The 12,021-nt window shown below is 52.8% G+C and overlaps 1 protein-coding gene across 2 annotated transcripts in view; it reads left to right on the top strand.

Moving 5' to 3' along the window:
• Nucleotides 1–8,546: 8,546 nt before the first annotated feature.
• Nucleotides 8,547–12,021, top strand: part of CNTN2 (contactin 2) — a 35,375-nt gene continuing 31,900 nt past the window's right edge. For both annotated transcript variants that reach the window (XM_007988767.3, XM_073011567.1), the window contains exon 1: nucleotides 8,547–8,841. The gene's annotated coding sequence lies outside the window, so the exon portion shown is untranslated. The remainder of the gene's footprint in view (nucleotides 8,842–12,021) is intronic.

Below are 12,021 nucleotides of genomic sequence, written 5' to 3'. Positions count from 1 at the left end.
AGGTCTGCACCCACCTCATAGCCTCTGCCAGCTCGGGCTCATCCTCTGACCCTGGTGGACAGCTTCTCCAATGGGCCCTGCATGATGACACCTGGCTGAGGCGGTGAATAAAGAGTGAAATCTGGCTCATGCTCCCCTCTCCATGCTGTGCGCCCTGGTGCAATTCTGCATCTGCTTGGGATAATTGGTTCTACTCAGGTTGGTACTGCTCCTGCTTCCAGGGTACCCAGGGTGGAGACAGAAGTAGCCAATTGTGCCCCAACATGGACCTGTCTACCTCCATTGTGAATCCCCAGAGAGGAACAGAATGACCCACTCATCCATTCATTTAACAAATATGTATTAGTGGGCAAGGTACAGTGGCTCACGCCTATAATCCCAGCACTTTGGGAGGCTTAGATGGGTGGATCGCTTGAGCGCAGGAGTTTGAGACCAGCCTGGGCAACATGGTGAAACCCTGTCTTCACAAAAAACAAATTTCTTTACAAAAAACAAATAATCAGCCAGGTATGGTGGTGCATGCCTACAGTCCCAGCTACTTGGGAGGCTGAGGTAGGAGGATGGTTTGAGCCCAGGAGGCGGAGGTTGTAGTGAGCTGAGATCAAGCCACTGCACTCCAGCCTGGGCAACACAGCCGGACCCTGTCTCAAAAAACAAACAGAAAAAAACCCCAAATATATATTGGGCCTTTGCCAGTTTGATCAGGGTACAAAGATATAAGATGTAGTGGTGGAGACACTCCATCTGCATAGAGATTAGTACGCAGGATGCCTAGGAAAGGATAAGGGCACTGCAGAGGGTCACCTACCATCTACAGGGAGAGCCGAGAGCATGTCTGGAGAGGGACTGCTGGCCTACATCTTGAGAGTCAGGGGAATTTAACCAGGTATACATAAGACAGAAGAGTGCTATTACAAGCAAGGAACAGCACAAAGAGTGTGAAATGAGAGAGTCCAGCCCCTTCCAGAAATGGCAAGTGGGTCAATCAGGCTGGAGTAAGTCAGGAGAAGACAAGAGAAGGTAGACTGAGGAAGGATCAAACTACACTATCCCAATGAGCCCTGTGTGGCATGGGAAGGAGCCTGGAATCTTACCTGGAGGCAAGAGATGCTGGAGAATTTTTAGCAGGAGAGTAATTCAATCTGATTTGCATTTTTGGTAGCTCATTCTGACTGCAGATCTGGAAAGTGAATGGGAGGGGTGAGACTGAAAGGCCTCGTGAGGACATAAGAATGCAGGTGAAAACTAGGGAGGGCCAGAGCTAAAACTGGGCCTTTGCCCAGTTGGGAGGAAGGCTGGGAAGGTAGAGGATGCATAGGAGAGTCCTTTCGGGGGCAACAGAGTCAGCAGGCCTGAGTGGTTGGCAGGACTTGGGGGTGGGGTTGAGGAGAGATCGGAGCCACAGAAGATGGAAAAGTCTGGAGGGTGCCACTTATGGAGGCAGGTGTCCCCCCCAAAATAATATGTTAAAACCTAAACCCCTAATGTGATACCATTAGGAGGCAGGGCCTTTAGCAGGTAATTAGATCACGAGGGTAGAGCTCCTGTGAATGGGATCAGTGCCCTTATAAGAAGACACAAGAAAGCTTGCTCTGTTGCTCTCTGCCGTGTGATGATCCAATGAGAAGACGGCCATCTGCACACCAGGAAGGGAGCCCTCACCAGACACTGTCTGCTGATGCCTTGATCCTGGACTTTTCGGCCTCCAGAACTGTGAGCAATACAATTCCATTGTTTCAGCCACCCAGTCTATGGTATTCTGTTAGCAGCCCAAGTTACTAAGATAGCAAGGAACCCAGGAGGAGTAGATAGAGAGGGCGAAAAGTGTGTATCAGTCAGGGTTTATGATTGAGTTTATGAAGTTTATTTCAAGAATTTGACTTACAATTTGGGGGCTGGCAAGTCAGTTTTCTGTAGGGCAAGCCAGCAGCCTGGAAACTCTCAGGCATGGACTGATGCTGCAGGCTTGGGGCAGAACTGCTTACGTCTCAGGGAAACCTCTGTGCTCCTTAGGCCTTTCAACTGATTGGATGAAGACTACCCCCATTATCGAGAATAATCTTACTTAAAGCCAACTGACTGAAGATGTTAACCATGTCTACTAAATGCCTTCACAGCGACACCTAGATTCATGTTTGATTAAATGACCATGTACTATATATAGACTTGCCACGTTGACCCATAAAACTGACGATCACAGGTGGGAGTTCGAATATCCTGTGGTGACATGAGAGGCCCATGGGCATCCAAGTGAAGACCTGTGGCTGGCCAGCACAGGTCTGAGCTCCATGTCGAAGGACCCTTCCAGGTCTCTGTCACCTCATCTACCACCTGCTGCAATGCCTGACTCGTCAGGCTTCCCACTTCCAGGTAGGCGTCTGCTCTGTGCACTCCACCCTCCCTGCCACCCCACAGTAGACTCTTCAAAGCACAAGTCTCAGCCTTGCAGGTGTTGCTTACATCCTCAGATCCTTCCAACAGTTCCCCATTGAGCTTAATAAAGGCCCCAAGGGCTTATAATGCTCATTATGGACTGGCCCCAGCCTACCACTCCAGCCTCAGCCCTTCCTTGCACCCTCAACACCAGGCATGCTGACCAACTCCCTTTCAAATCTGCCACGCTGTCGTCACCTTTGCACAAGCTGTTGCTTCTTCCTGGCAGCATCTCTTCCCTGCCTCCTCCAGCTCGTACCACAAACACCTGGTCTACCTGGTAAACTCAGAGTCTTCCTTCAAGACACAGTTAAAATGTTTTCTCACTCCCAAGTCTCACTAGGCCAAGGCTGATGCCCCTCCGTGATACTTCGTGCCAACTTGGGTTAGAGCATTCACAGGATTGGATTCTGATTATTTGTACACGTCAGTCCCACCATTAAACTGTGAGCTCCTCACGAGTACTCACTGTGCTTTATTCTCCTCTGTACCCCCAGCACTTGGTGCAATACCTGATACAAGGTATCGGGATGGATGAATACAATATTTTCTAACAATTTCCGGTTATTGTTTATTGAGCACATCTTTTGTGTCAAACACTGTGCTAGAAGCTTTCAGTCCTGAATCAGTCTAGGTTCTCAGTTGCAGGCAGCATAAATAGACTTTGGCCATTGTAATCAGAAATGGAATTCACCAGAAAGCTATCAAGTCAATCATAGAATCAATGGAAAGACTAAAGAAGTCGACTGAGAAATTGGCAGGAGCCAACACAGACCAGCCAGCAGAGACAGGCTGAGGTCACATCTGGGCAATGTCCAGCCAGGACGCCACTGCTGGCATCACCCACACTGGACACTCCCTCCACTGATGCCAGAACCTTGAAATGCCCACTCCCTCCTCCACTACTGTCCAACACATATGTGTACCCCGCCTCGGCTGATCCACACAGCCCTTTGAAGCAGAACCTCTCCTCCACTTTACAGACGATGAAATTGAGTCTTAGAAGCCTATGGTCACACAGTCAATCAATAAGGTGGGTGGAATTGGAATCAAGACCTGTCTGACTCCAAGGCCTTCCAACCACTCTGCACTGTCTCCTTCCTGGGGGCACCATTGACATTGCTCTACATGGAGGAGCTCCTTGTGTAACGCTATACAGCAGCCCCGAGCTTCCACACTGACCGTGGGCTGATTGACACTGCTTCCAAGAGGTTGTACATGAGACACCCAGAGATCCTGGAAAACAGGGGTCTGTGCTAAGGCTCAGGGAGGCCTGCAGAATCTAGTAAAGGACTCCAGTGTCCCCGCCTACCCTTTCCACCTCCCATATTCCATGGCTCCCTATTAGCCACCCTGGGCAGGCTTAGTAAATGACAGACAGAGCCAAAGGTTATCTGCTCTTCAGGCCAGCCCACTTCCAGTGTCATAGCTGCCCCCAAGACTGTTCTCTCATATCCTCTGGATGGCATGGCTTTTACCAGCTCCAAAAGATGCCCCCACCAGGAACATCCTCCTTAAACCCAGATGACCTGGGGGAGTCAAGGACAGAGCTCCAGGCAGAGAACGCACACACCCAGTCCTAGCCCAGCTCCACCCCGACTGCTCTGTGACCTTGGCCCAATCATTTCACCCTTCTGGCTTTGGTTTCTTTGTGACTCAGTCCCTCTCTACTGCCCTGCCCTCCTGCCCTCCCACCTTCCACATAGCCAAATTGTTTCATAAAAAAAGAACTCAGGGTTCTTTGAGCTCTTTGGAGAGACCACATAAATGCAGGGCATTATTAGCATCATTACTATTAAATATTAATAATGACATTAGCATCATCTATTATAAGCCTGAAAAAGGAACTGCAAGAGCCCCGGGTTGAAATGGCAAAGAGAATAATTAGGCCCCTCCGGGCCACAGACCCCTCCGGGCCCTCATGTGAAATTAGGAAGGCAAATGCAGACAGGGCATTGAGATCTTCCTTCCAGCACCCCTGCTAGGTCAACTGGGCTCCTCCAGGCATTACACAAATCATGCTCTTCCCAGTCCCCACTTCTTGGCTCCTGCTACACCACGTGCCCCCATGCCAGAAACGCATTCCCCACCTCGTCTGTCTCCATCCAGGCTCAATTCAAGATGCACCCACCCACCCCCACTGAAACCTTCACCCACATCCTACCTCCCTCTCTCCTCATCCTCTGAATGTTTACTATAGCTATTCTCTTTCATTCATTCACCCAGTCAACAAATATCTATTGAGTCTCCACTATGCAGCAGGCACAGTGCTAAGCAGGAGGGTGGGGGACTGGGAGAATACGAACTGATGAGATAATCCCTATTTTCTGAATTGCATAGCTGAGGGAATGACCATCAGTATTTGATATGGCACCTTGTAATTCAAAGTGCTTTTAAAAACCATTATGTTTAATTCACATATCCTCACTACCATCCTAGATAGGAGTAGGGTCATTCCTATTTTACTGACAAAGAAATGGATTCTCTGGGCAATTAAGTGTCATTCTGTTACCTGCCCAGTGTCATCCAGGTAGGAGTGACAGAGCTGGGACACAGTCCAGTTCTCTTGACTACAAATCCAGAGCCACCCCAACTACTTGCAGCCCTTCCTGCTCTGCCTCATATCCTTGTTTTACAGGAGGGGGAGGCTAAATCCCACAAGGGAAATCCTGGCATTTTCCGAGCACCTGCTGTGCTAGATACTTCACGTGTAATTCAGCACTTGCATCAGCTCAGTGAGGTGTGTGTCTTCGTCCCCACATTCTGGGTGAAGAGGTATGCGGCTCTCCCATGGCCTCACAGCTCCTCGGTAGCAGGACTGGTGTCAAACAGGTCTGTCTGCAGAGCTTTGCCTCACGGCCATATCAGTCTTCCCCAGAGCTGTGGATGGACGGTCCTGTTACCACTGTCACACTGCTTCCAAAAAGGTCACCGGCACTTTGAAGACTGCATCCCCTGGCCCTTGGATCCCTACATTCCAGGCAGAGGAGCTGCTCCATAAACACACGGTCTCCCGGGAAAAGGGTCGGGGCAAAGATGCTGGTGGCTGAAGAGGCCAGGAGAGGAGAGGTGAGGTGGGGACTGGTGAGGAAAGAGACAGCAAAGCTGCAGCATCCTGGGGCCATGGCAGGGTCTCATCTCCTTCCCACTTGTCCTCAGGGACGGGGCCTAAAGGTCCCTTCTTGATCGGTTAGAGACCCACTGGACTCCATTACTATCAATCTTGTGTGGCTACAGTAGGAAGAAGCAGATGGTCAGGGCAGGGTTGGGTGGCCCTCAAAATGCCTTCTGACCCCCACCCACCACCACCAAGGGAACACCACATGTTTGCAGACAAATTTATAAGCCATTTTATTAGCCACCTGATTATCTTCAGCAGGCCCTTTCTTGCCCCCTTAAAAGTCTGTGGGGACTCAACTTTGAGATACGGGGTCCCAGTACGACATGGAGTCATACTGACTGGCCACAGAAAGGAGAGGCGGCCCTTATGGTCAGCTGCACTGAAGATTCTAGGCTCTGGCTGTCATCAAAGAGGAAGAAACTGTTCTGCCCCCTATTTTGCCCACCTCAAAAGAACAGACAGTAGGTAGCTGGAGTCCACAGCACAGTGGCTAAGCCAGGATGCTGGAGGCCGATCCCAGCCCTCACTTTGTCATCTAGGCTGGAGTGTAGTGGCACGATCACAGTTCACTGCAGGCTCACCCTCCCAGGCTCAGGTGATCTTCCTATCTCAGCCTCCTAGTTAGCTGGGACTACAGGTGTGCGCCACCACACTGGCTACTTTTTGTGTGTTTTTTGTTGAGATGGGGTTTCGCCACATTGCCCAGGCTTCCACTCGTTTACTGTTTCCTTTGAGTAAGTTCCTTACTCTTACTGAGCAGCATCTGAAAAATGAGGATAATAAGAACACGGACCTCTTGGGCGAGTAATTCAGATAACGCATTTAGCACAGCTCCTGGCATATGGGAGGCATTCAAAACAGATATTATTTCTGTTATTATCAAGCTAATGGGCCCCACGAGCAAACCTCAGCCTGAACCCCCAAATGCCCACCCCACTCTCTCCTCAGGAACAGGAGCACCTCAAGGCCTGGAGGCAGATCCCCCTAATCCCCGCCGACTCATTCATACCAGACTTCACCGAGAGCTTCAGACAAGTGAGAAGATGAGACTTTGGGAACTGTCTCCCTATCCAAGTCTAGGCTTGGCAAACGTTCTTGTTTTCACTTATTGTGTCTGCCAGCGTCCGCATGGAGCATGCTGGTTGCATTGAGATCTGAGAGTCTTTGAGACCCAAGTCACCTGTGCTAATGACCCTCCCCAGAGAGCCAGCTCCTACCACAGGGCAGCAGCTGTCCTAAAATAGAGTCACAAAGACAGCTGTCTCCGTCTAGAGCAATCCTTGCAAGCATTTTCAGACAGTTGGTTCCTGGGCCAGCCAATTTCCTGGCCCGTCAGTCCCCTGCAGCAGACATAGCATCCTTTTATTGGCAAGGACCTGTTCCTGCCGGTTTCTGCTGGGAGAGAACTTGCAGAGCCTCTCTTTGGAGCCCAGGCAGACTTGAGTGGTGTCAAAGAGCAAGGTTCACCTCAGGAGCTCAGAGCCAATGTACCAGCCCTCGGACATACAGACAGGCAAGGACAGTGTGGGCAGGGGCAGGAAGGGAAAGATATCCTGGCAAGGGGTTGATGTGTCTATCTACATAACATTCAACGTTATTTAAGAAACATCATTAGCAAAATTCAAGTCCTCCCCATCAGGAACAAAGAAGACTGTCTCTCAAGTTGGGCAAGACCTTTGGAGGGGCTCAGAAGAAAGGGAGGGGAGTGCATGTGGGGCCTGGGCAGACATTCCAGCCTTGGGGGCTGAGCAGCAGAACCTCCCCGACTCCTTCTCCTTTTCCAGACCCTCTCAATCTGGCCCAGGTCCCCAAGACCTCCTCCACTCAGGGAGACACGGAGCCATGATCCAGGCTTGACAGGTATAGCCATTTAAAATTGGGAGGCTGGCCTGGCCCTGCCAGCTGTTGCAGCAGCTGGACTGCTCACCGATCTTGCCTGTGCAAGCTGGACAGCAGGCAGATCAGAGGGGGGTGAGACAACAGTGACAGCCTGACAGGGCCGACTGGTGCTGCAGATGGCTGGTCCCTCCGCCTCCGGGCCACAGCCTTCCTGGGCACTCCCCCACGTGACAGGAGCAGGGCAGGAGAAATGCATTGCTGACAAGGGTGAGCACTTAGAATCTCAGAGCTGGCGGGACTGTGTCCATTTTTAATCCCTTCAGGTACCAGTGAGGCTCAGAGAGGGCAGGGCACTCAGCCAAGCACACACAGCCAGTTGGTTGCAAAGCCCAGAGAATACTTCAGACACCCAGACCCCTAATCCAGGGAATTTTTCATGACATCGCACTGCTGGTTGCTTAAAAATGGGATTGGATCCAAACCTACTGATGCACAAAAGTGTCCAAGATCAGTTATACAGTGAAAAGTGTTTTGCCAGTCCTACTGTTTTATGTCATCACTTTTGTGTGAAATAACCCTAATAACCCATGTAATTGTATACATGAAAATCATAAACCTGGGGGCATGTGCTTAAATTTATTAAGAGCAGTGGTTGAGGGACTTTCACTATGTATTTTTAAATGTCCTCTAACATTTAGATATTTTGACAAAAAGCTCAAACTACTTTTGAACAAGGGAAACAATAAAGAGGAACATGGGGTGGACCCGGAAACAGAGACAGCCCCTCCCTCCCACTTGCCCCACAGAGCAAGCTGGGGTTTCTGGTTTGGATCTATTCCTCTGATAGAGGATTTCTGGGGAAACAAGGAGGTTTGGCTCCATGGGTCTCCAGGATTTGAGGAGTAAGAGCCACTTTCTTTTCCCTCCTCACCCCGGCCCCTCTCCTGCCCCTTCGGCCCTGGGCACTAGAAGTGTGGTTGGGCAGGATCGGGAGGACAGGCGGGCCAGACAGCGCCCCATGGCCTGTCCAAGAGCCGCCCATGCATTATGGAAGACGCGCGCTGGGCTCGCTCCCTGGTCCTTAAATGACAGCAAATGAGGTAAAGCCAGGAGGGTGGGGACGGAAGGGGGGTGGGAGGGGGGCAGAAGGAAGCCATCTCCAGGGCCCCCGAGCGTTGGCTGAGGACCGGAGCCAGCCAGTGAGCGGAGCTTGGGAGAGGGAGGAGCACATCTTGATGCAGAGATGCTGCAGTGGCTCCGGGCGCGCTCACACACACGCGCCCTCACCCGCCACCGCCGCCGCGGCCGCCGCCGCACCCGGACAGCGAGTGGCTGAGGCCGCCAGGGCCCAGAGGAGGGCGGCCCAGGGGCTGGCGGCCCGGCCGGCCCTGGCTCACCTACTCGGGCAGCGTCCACCTGCCCCAGCCAACACCCTTCTCTCGCCCCAGGTAGGTGCCAAACGCTTTTGTCTCCTCCAACCCAGGGGCTTCCCCGCGCGTTGTCATGGGCCAGGGCTCCCGGCTCAGTTCCTGTAAATAGCCCCCTTGTAACTTGGTAGGGAACAGGGACAGGAACGCTAGCAGGTTGGGGCCATTCTGACTTCTGCCCTCAGCCCCTGTCTACCTCAGGGTGGGTGCTGGGGCTCCCCTCCGCCCTGTCTACGTGGGCGGCATCCCGCAGGGCTCTATCAGGCCGAGCTTGGCGGAAAAGCTGGACCCCAGGAGGATGTCCAGGAATTCGAGTTGGCCAGCAGGCAGTGGCAGCTGCCTGTGGAGAGGGCAGTTTCTCCTGGGCCGGCCCTGGGCACCGGGTCCAGGACAAGACCAGTCCATAGGCCAGGCCCTGGGCCCTGGCCTGTCCCAGAAGTCCCTGCATGGAATTGAGCCGGAGTCCTCAGATTTGAGGTTACCCAGGGTCTACCTCTGCAGGGTGACCTCTTTGCAAAGTCTTGCTTCAGTTGGACAGAGGGGGAGGCTGTGGAAGACAGAGGGGAGAGTGGAGCATAAGTTTGGGCAAAGGCCTGTCCAGGAACTGGGACTCGGGGAGGAGAGTCCTGAGGCCAGTCACATCCCAAAGGGCGAGAGGCTGGGGCCACCAGGCTGAAATTCCTTTCCTTCCCTTCCCCCTCCCAACCTTAGCTTCTCCTCAAATCCCTCCCCTCTATCCTCACTGGTGGGAGGGAAGGATTTGCACAAAGTTTGGCTTTCCAGTAAGGAAAGGGGCTGGAGCCAGAGTGGTATGGGGAGGGGAGGGGCAGAGCTGGGGGGTTCTGGAAAGAGAGGGAAGTCCTTCTGCCCAGCACCGTGGGGCTTACGTAATGGGCGAGAGGTGGGGGGCAGCCCCAGCCAGTACGTGTCCGGAGCTGAATCCTGTCACCTTCTCCAAGAGGGTCTCTCAGGTCTGGGAAGCAGCGGGACGTGGAGGAGGCAGTGCCTATGGAAGGGGAGAGTCCTGCTGCTACTTGGGGACGGAGTCGGGCACCCTCTAGCCCCAGACCACTGGGGCTGAGCCTGTGTCCTAGGGGTGGGGGATCCAGTGAGATCAGGAGGGAGTGGGGTTGTGCATGCCATGGCCCCAGCCCTGGAGAAAGGTGGGTTTCAGCATCTTTTCCCTCTGCTCAGAAGGAGGTGGGAGGAGGAACAGCCCAAGAAACCCAGTGCACAGGTGATGTTCTGGTCTCGTCTGGGCAACAGTTTCAGCCTCCTCTTCCAACTCTCTGGCCAAAGACCCCTCAGCTCACTTAGGCTCCCAGTCTCTCTACCTCCTGGTCCCACTCAGAGGGGCCGAATGAGCCACTGGAGATCGAGTGCAGCAAAAGGTGGGCCACCTGTGGGAGAGGCTGCTGTGACAGCACCTCCTGGGGGTGGGGCAGGGAGCTGGCCTGGAGGTCACAACAGGTGCCCTCACTCCTGGCCTTGAGAGAAGGGAGCTCTCCCCTTAAAGACAGCAGCATCCAAGCCCCTCCCCAGGGTGCCCACCAGTTAACCCCTTTCTAGCCAAGCTGCAGAACCACAGACAGGGCTTTTGCCACAAGGTCAAAGTCCTTCCTAATCGCCTGTGGGAGTCCTCAGCCAGTAAGAGGGAGGCAGGAGGTGAGACAGACAGGAAAGGGCCCCTGAGCCAATGATGTCAAAGTCACCCAAGGTCCACCTGCCTCACAGGTGCAGAGACCGCGGTGCTGACACCATGAGCAGTGAGGGAAGCAGAGCCACACTGCTCATGGAGATGAGTGCCCCAGACTCCGGGAGACTGCTCTCATTCCCGGCTCTCTCTCTTACTCTCCTTCCTTCCTCTACTCCTTCTTTCCTCGCACTCCCTTCTCTGGTCGCATGTACTCCACCAGCTTCGGCCCTAGGCCTCCCCCCCGCCCACCATTTCCCCTGCCAGATTTCACTCCTTATGCAACTCCATTCCAGCAACTTCTCTGCCAGCAGTCGTTCAAATAGAGACACATGCGGGATGGACCTCCAAGGAATTGTGCTCAACGGGGTGGTTGCACATCTCGTCTCTGGCTGACCAAACTTACGCCTTAGGAGCATGTATATAGACAGAGGACCCCAAGGCATCCTTTCTGCCTCTAAAGCCACCAGGGAAGCAATGCGTTTGGGGTGGTTTGGAGGATGCGTAGTCCCCTCTTCAGAAACCTCCTCGAGCCAAACGTTGGTGAGAAAGCGTATTTCAAAGACAATCTCTAAGCCTGAGTGTGGGTGGTGTTTGTATTTTTGGAGGGATTCCTAGGGCAGAACCAGGGGGTTGGAGAAGAGGTGGTTGATACGCAGGGGAGGAAGAACCACAGCAAAGAATATGCCAGGGAAGCCAGAGGGACTTAAGTTAGACTGCAAGAGATACTTCGTGGCTAGAAGGGTGAGCCATGAGGAGGTGGGGCAGTCTCCTTTCAGATGACTCTAAGGATGGTGTGGAGAACTGGGGTCTGGTCCAAGGTTAGAGAGTCCTGCCTAGAGGCAAAGGTTGGGCTGGTTGACCCTGTAAGTTTCTTCCAACTTCCAGTAATCCTGTTTCAAATGGTAAAAGGTGGATGTGACTCAGGAATCCATAAGAAGGCAGACATCCTTTTCATTCCCTCATGCATGCTGGCCACCCCTTCATCCCTCAGGACCACAACCCCAATCTAGACCAACCCCCCAGAGGCTGTTGCTAACCTGGAATGTTTATGGGAGTTTCTGTGGGCTCTGTGTCCTGATGGTAATCATCCTGGAGTAAGTGCTTTCTTCAGTTTGATGATTCCTTGCTACAAGATTAGCCCATGTTTCTTTGTTTACCAAAGAGGATGCAAACAAAAGCAAGGAGTGTAATGTTGTCACCTGAAACCCGAACACCTTCCATCCCAGGACACATTCAGGCCCAAACACATCTCAGCATCCTTCTTACCTAATGAGCCATTAAGTTCCCTACTTAGATGGGGAAGTCAACGCCAGCCTCTCACACACACCCATTTAGTCAAACCTGCTGGGTTTCCTCCAGCCCAAACCCACATCTTCTCAGTGCCTGCCACCCTCAAGGACCAAGGGGTTCTCCCACCCTGTGCCTGGCTGGAGGGCAGCCTTCCTGCAGTGCTGCCCAAAAGGTGAAGCTAATCTGGACCCCAAATCCAAAGGAAACTAGCTTGA

Source organism: Chlorocebus sabaeus, chromosome 25, assembly GCF_047675955.1.
Source record: "Chlorocebus sabaeus isolate Y175 chromosome 25, mChlSab1.0.hap1, whole genome shotgun sequence".
Classification (NCBI taxonomy): Eukaryota; Metazoa; Chordata; class Mammalia; order Primates; family Cercopithecidae; genus Chlorocebus; species Chlorocebus sabaeus.
The sequence above is the reverse complement of the archived record's forward strand: the minus strand, read 5'-3'. Positions and strand labels throughout refer to the sequence as shown.